Source organism: Megalopta genalis, unplaced genomic scaffold, assembly GCF_051020955.1.
Source record: "Megalopta genalis isolate 19385.01 unplaced genomic scaffold, iyMegGena1_principal scaffold0223, whole genome shotgun sequence".
Lineage (NCBI taxonomy): Eukaryota > Metazoa > Arthropoda > Insecta > Hymenoptera > Halictidae > Megalopta > Megalopta genalis.
Window position 1 is genome coordinate 1 of NW_027476292.1, and position 7,500 is coordinate 7,500.

The window sequence follows — 7,500 nt, forward strand, 5'->3', positions numbered from 1 at the left end:
GTCAGAAAATGGCACTTTACTCTTGACATTTTTCGGTTTTTTCAATTTTCTGGAAAATCCTATCATTAGATTTTTTTAAAAATACGATATTCTTGCTTAACTAACGTTTCTACATAGGGATTAAGCATTTAGAACGAAATCTAATGTAGGAAAATGGTACTTTACTCTTGATCGGTACGTTGGGACTTTGAAAATATTCGGGCGTTCCAATCGCTCGTCTGTTGCATCATAGCGCGTCTCGGCGCAATCGAGCGATTCGCTCGATCCATTATTTTCGATTTACGGCTAAAATAAATTTTTCTAATTTTTTTCAATAACATATTCCTGCTTAAATAACTTTTTTACATAGGGATTAAGCATTTAGAACGATACATTGTTTAAAATAAGGGCACTTTACTCTTGACATTTTACGGTTTTTTCAATTTTCTGAAAAATCCTATCATTAGATTTTTTTAAAAATACGATATTCTTGCTTAACTAACGTTTCTACATAGGGATTAAGCATTTAGAACGAAATCTAATGTCAGAAAATGGCACTTTACTCTTGACATTTTTCGGTTTTTTCAATTTTCTGGAAAATCGTATCATTAGATTTTTTTTAAAATACGATATTCTTGCTTAACTAACGTTTTTACATAGGGATTAAGCATTTAGAACGAAATCTAATGTAGGAAAATGGTACTTTACTCTTGATCGGTACGTTGGGACTTTGAAAATATTCGGGCGTTCCAATCGCTCGTCTGTTGCATCATAGCGCGTCTCGGCGCAATCGAGCGATTCGCTCGATCCATTATTTTCGATTTACGGCTAAAATAAATTTTTCTAATTTTTTTCAATAACATATTCCTGCTTAAATAACTTTTTTACATAGGGATTAAGCATTTAGAACGATACATTGTTTAAAATAAGGGCACTTTACTCTTGACATTTTACGGTTTTTTCAATTTTCTGAAAAATCCTATCATTAGATTTTTTTAAAAATACGATATTCTTGCTTAACTAACGTTTCTACATAGGGATTAAGCATTTAGAACGAAATCTAATGTCAGAAAATGGCACTTTACTCTTGACATTTTTCGGTTTTTTCAATTTTCTGGAAAATCCTATCATTAGATTTTTTTTAAAATACGATATTCTTGCTTAACTAACGTTTTTACATAGGGATTAAGCATTTAGAACGAAATCTAATGTAGGAAAATGGTACTTTACTCTTGATCGGTACGTTGGGACTTTGAAAATATTCGGGCGTTCCAATCGCTCGTCTGTTGCATCATAGCGCGTCTCGGCGCAATCGACCGATTCGCTCGATCCATTATTTTCGATTTACGGCTAAAATAAATTTTTCTAATTTTTTTCAATAACATATTCCTGCTTAAATAACTTTTTTACATAGGGATTAAGCATTTAGAACGATACATTGTTTAAAATAAGGGCACTTTACTCTTGACATTTTACGGTTTTTTCAATTTTCTGAAAAATCCTATCATTAGATTTTTTTAAAAATACGATATTCTTGCTTAACTAACGTTTCTACATAGGGATTAAGCATTTAGAACGAAATCTAATGTCAGAAAATGGCACTTTACTCTTGACATTTTTCGGTTTTTTCATTTTTCTGGAAAATCCTATCATTAGATTTTTTTTAAAATACGATATTCTTGCTTAACTAACGTTTTTACATAGGGATTAAGCATTTAGAACGAAATCTAATGTAGGAAAATGGTACTTTACTCTTGATCGGTACGTTGGGACTTTGAAAATATTCGGGCGTTCCAATCGCTCGTCTGTTGCATCATAGCGCGTCTCGGCGCAATCGACCGATTCGCTCGATCCATTATTTTCGATTTACGGCTAAAATAAATTTTTCTAATTTTTTTCAATAACATATTCCTGCTTAAATAACTTTTTTACATAGGGATTAAGCATTTAGAACGATACATTGTTTAAAATAAGGGCACTTTACTCTTGACATTTTACGGTTTTTTCAATCTTCTGAAAAATCCTATCATTAGATTTTTTTAAAAATACGATATTCTTGCTTAACTAACGTTTCTACATAGGGATTAAGCATTTAGAACGAAATCTAATGTCAGAAAATGGCACTTTACTCTTGACATTTTTCGGTTTTTTCAATTTTCTGGAAAATCCTATCATTAGATTTTTTTAAAAATACGATATTCTTGCTTAACTAACGTTTTTACATAGGGATTAAGCATTTAGAACGAAATCTAATGTAGGAAAATGGTACTTTACTCTTGATCGGTACGTTGGGACTTTGAAAATATTCGGGCGTACGCGGCGCGCTCGGCGCTTCGAACAGCTCCGGTGTCCCCATTATTTTCGATTTACGGCTAAAATAAATTTTTCTAATTTTTTTCAATAACATATTCCTGCTTAAATAACTTTTTTACATAGGGATTAAGCATTTAGAACGATACATTGTTTAAAGTAAGGGCACTTTACTCTTGACATTTTACGGTTTTTTCAATTTTCTGAAAAATCCTATCATTAGATTTTTTTAAAAATACGATATTCTTGCTTAACTAACGTTTCTACATAGGGATTAAGCATTTAGAACGAAATCTAATGTCAGAAAATGGCACTTTACTCTTGACATTTTTCGGTTTTTTCAATTTTCTGGAAAATCGTATCATTAGATTTTTTTAAAAATACGATATTCTTGCTTAACTAACGTTTTTACATAGGGATTAAGCATTTAGAACGAAATCTAATGTAGGAAAATGGTACTTTACTCTTGATCGGTACGTTGGGACTTTGAAAATATTCGGGGGTTCCAATCGCTCGTCTGTTGCATCATAGCGCGTCTCGGCGCAATCGACCGATTCGCTCGATCCATTATTTTCGATTTACGGCTAAAATAAATTTTTCTAATTTTTTTCAATAACATATTCCTGCTTAAATAACTTTTTTACATAGGGATTAAGCATTTAGAACGATGCATTGTTTAAAGTAAGGGCACTTTACTCTTGACATTTTACGGTTTTTTCAATTTTCTGAAAAATCCTATCATTAGATTTTTTTAAAAATACGATATTCTTGCTTAACTAACGTTTCTACATAGGGATTAAGCATTTAGAACGAAATCCAATGTCAGAAAATGGCACTTTACTCTTGACATTTTTCGGTTTTTTCAATTTTCTGGAAAATCCTATCATTAGATTTTTTTAAAAATACGATATTCTTGCTTAACTAACGTTTTTACATAGGGATTAAGCATTTAGAACGAAATCTAATGTAGGAAAATGGTACTTTACTCTTGATCGGTACGTTGGGACTTTGAAAATATTCGGGCGTTCCAATCGCTCGTCTGTTGCATCATTGCGCGTCTCGGCGCAATCGACCGATTCGCTCGACCCATTATTTTCGATTTACGGCTAAAATAAATTTTTCTCATTTTATTCAATAACATATTCTTGCTTAGATAACTTTTTTACATAGGGATTAAGCATTTAGAACGATATAATGTTTAAAATAAGGGCACTTTACTCTTGACATTTTACGGTTTTTTCAATTTTCTGAAAAATCCTATCATTAGATTTTTTTAAAAATACGATAATCTTGCTTAACTAACCTTTCTACATAGGGATTAAGCATTTAGAACGAAATCTAATGTCAGAAAATGGCACTTTACTCTTGACATTTTTCGGTTTTTTCAATTTTCTGGAAAATCCTATCATTAGATTTTTTTTAAAATACGATATTCTTGCTTAACTAACGTTTTTACATAGGGATTAAGCATTTAGAACGAAATCTAATGTAGGAAAATGGTACTTTACTCTTGATCGGTACGTTGGGACTTTGAAAATATTCGGGCGTACGCGGCGCGCTCGGCGCTTCGAACAGCTCCGGTGTCCCCATTATTTTCGATTTACGGCTAAAATAAATTTTTCTAATTTTTTTCAATAACATATTCCTGCTAAAATAACTTTTTTACATAGGGATTAAGCATTTAGAACGATACATTGTTTAAAATAAGGGCACTTTACTCTTGACATTTTACGGTTTTTTCAATTTTCTGAAAAATCCTATCATTAGATTTTTTTAAAAATACGATATTCTTGCTTAACTAACGTTTCTACATAGGGATTAAGCATTTAGAACGAAATCTAATGTCAGAAAATGGCACTTTACTCTTGACATTTTTCGGTTTTTTCATTTTTCTGGAAAATCCTATCATTAGATTTTTTTTAAAATACGATATTCTTGCTTAACTAACGTTTTTACATAGGGATTAAGCATTTAGAACGAAATCTAATGTAGGAAAATGGTACTTTACTCTTGATCGGTACGTTGGGACTTTGAAAATATTCGGGGGTTCCAATCGCTCGTCTGTTGCATCATAGCGCGTCTCGGCGCAATCGACCGATTCGCTCGATCCATTATTTTCGATTTACGGCTAAAATAAATTTTTCTAATTTTTTTCAATAACATATTCCTGCTTAAATAACTTTTTTACATAGGGATTAAGCATTTAGAACGATGCATTGTTTAAAGTAAGGGCACTTTACTCTTGACATTTTACGGTTTTTTCAATTTTCTGAAAAATCCTATCATTAGATTTTTTTAAAAATACGATATTCTTGCTTAACTAACGTTTCTACATAGGGATTAAGCATTTAGAACGAAATCTAATGTCAGAAAATGGCACTTTACTCTTGACATTTTTCGGTTTTTTCAATTTTCTGGAAAATCCTATCATTAGATTTTTTTAAAAATACGATATTCTTGCTTAACTAACGTTTTTACATAGGGATTAAGCATTTAGAACGAAATCTAATGTAGGAAAATGGTACTTTACTCTTGATCGGTACGTTGGGACTTTGAAAATATTCGGGCGTTCCAATCGCTCGTCTGTTGCATCATAGCGCGTCTCGGCGCAATCGACCGATTCGCTCGACCCATTATTTTCGATTTACGGCTAAAATAAATTTTTCTCATTTTATTCAATAACATATTCTTGCTTAGATAACTTTTTTACATAGGGATTAAGCATTTAGAACGATATAATGTTTAAAATAAGGGCACTTTACTCTTGACATTTTACGGTTTTTTCAATTTTCTGAAAAATCCTATCATTAGATTTTTTTAAAAATACGATAATCTTGCTTAACTAACCTTTCTACATAGGGATTAAGCATTTAGAACGAAATCTAATGTCAGAAAATGGCACTTTACTCTTGACATTTTTCGGTTTTTTCAATTTTCTGGAAAATCCTATCATTAGATTTTTTTTAAAATACGATATTCTTGCTTAACTAACGTTTTTACATAGGGATTAAGCATTTAGAACGAAATCTAATGTAGGAAAATGGTACTTTACTCTTGATCGGTACGTTGGGACTTTGAAAATATTCGGGCGTACGCGGCGCGCTCGGCGCTTCGAACAGCTCCGGTGTCCCCATTATTTTCGATTTACGGCTAAAATAAATTTTTCTAATTTTTTTCAATAACATATTCCTGCTAAAATAACTTTTTTACATAGGGATTAAGCATTTAGAACGATACATTGTTTAAAATAAGGGCACTTTACTCTTGACATTTTACGGTTTTTTCAATTTTCTGAAAAATCCTATCATTAGATTTTTTTAAAAATACGATATTCTTGCTTAACTAACGTTTCTACATAGGGATTAAGCATTTAGAACGAAATCTAATGTCAGAAAATGGCACTTTACTCTTGACATTTTTCGGTTTTTTCAATTTTCTGGAAAATCCTATCATTAGATTTTTTTAAAAATACGATATTCTTGCTTAACTAACGTTTTTACATAGGGATTAAGCATTTAGAACGAAATCTAATGTAGGAAAATGGTACTTTACTCTTGATCGGTACGTTGGGACTTTGAAAATATTCGGGCGTTCCAATCGCTCGTCTGTTGCATCATAGCGCGTCTCGGCGCAATCGACCGATTCGCTCGACCCATTATTTTCGATTTACGGCTAAAATAAATTTTTCTCATTTTATTCAATAACATATTCTTGCTTAGATAACTTTTTTACATAGGGATTAAGCATTTAGAACGATATAATGTTTAAAATAAGGGCACTTTACTCTTGACATTTTACGGTTTTTTCAATTTTCTGAAAAATCCTATCATTAGATTTTTTTAAAAATACGATAATCTTGCTTAACTAACCTTTCTACATAGGGATTAAGCATTTAGAACGAAATCTAATGTCAGAAAATGGCACTTTACTCTTGACATTTTTCGGTTTTTTCAATTTTCTGGAAAATCCTATCATTAGATTTTTTTTAAAATACGATATTCTTGCTTAACTAACGTTTTTACATAGGGATTAAGCATTTAGAACGAAATCTAATGTAGGAAAATGGTACTTTACTCTTGATCGGTACGTTGGGACTTAGAAAATATTCGGCCGTACGCGGCGCGTCTCGGCGCTTCGAACAGCTCCGGTGTCCCCATTATTTTCGATTTACGGCTAAAATAAATTTTTCTAATTTTTTTCAATTACATATTCTTGCTTAAATAACTTTTTTACATAGGGATTAAGCATTTAGAACGACATGTTGTTTAAAATAATGGTACTTTACTCTTGTGATTTTTCGGTTTTTTTTGATTATTTTGAAAAATAAATTTTTGTAATTTTTTTAAATACGATATTCGTGATCAGTGAACGATTTCACATATGGATTAAGCATTTAGAATCGTGCGGACGCGTTATTAAAAAAGTTTACTCGATGCGATGGGACTTTAAAAAGTTTGTGAAAATTTTCATATTGGGAAAAAATGTGTAATTTTTTGTCTAGTTTACGGTAGTGTAATTTATTTTAATGTTTACTATAAAAATTTTTTTCGTTCGTTCACGCGCTATGTTACAACAGCACGGCCGGGCGGTCTGTTGCCGCGGCGGTTTACACTCATAAGCGCGCGTGCTATTCGGCCGGCGGCGCCGGCGTCCTTGCCGGCCGTTCGGTATCTATAAGAGATACACGGTCCGTGCGAGGCGGACGGAGCAGAGCGGGTTTTGGGCCAATTCTACGATCTCGGTCGAGAAGCTGTCTCAGAGCTCCTTCGGGGCTTCGGTCCTGACTGTTTCGTGCCGTTTACGTTACGGACTTTTCTCCACACAGCGTGGCCACGGGTCGGTGTCTTTGACCGAATGGCCCATATGTGGCAAGCCCTACGGGGTTGGTTACCCGTATGCACTTTGTATGTATACTCGTACTCACTGAGCAATCGACTCTTCTGTCCGAGCGATGGAAAAATTTTTTAAAATGCATCTGTAAGATTTGGAAGCAAATCGTACCAATTGAAAACTGTGGCTAAAATGAATAGCCCAGTGGAGAGAGAAAACTATCAAAAAACTGATTTTTTAAATCAAGAGGTGTCAGAAATCGAAATGCCTAGCGCGAGCGGAAGAACACGCTTTCTCGCCAGTCCAGCATGTGTCCTGTCCGTTCTTCCTCGGCTTGCCGATTTTGCCCAGATCAGAGGTTTCGTGCTTCCGGCGGTCAGA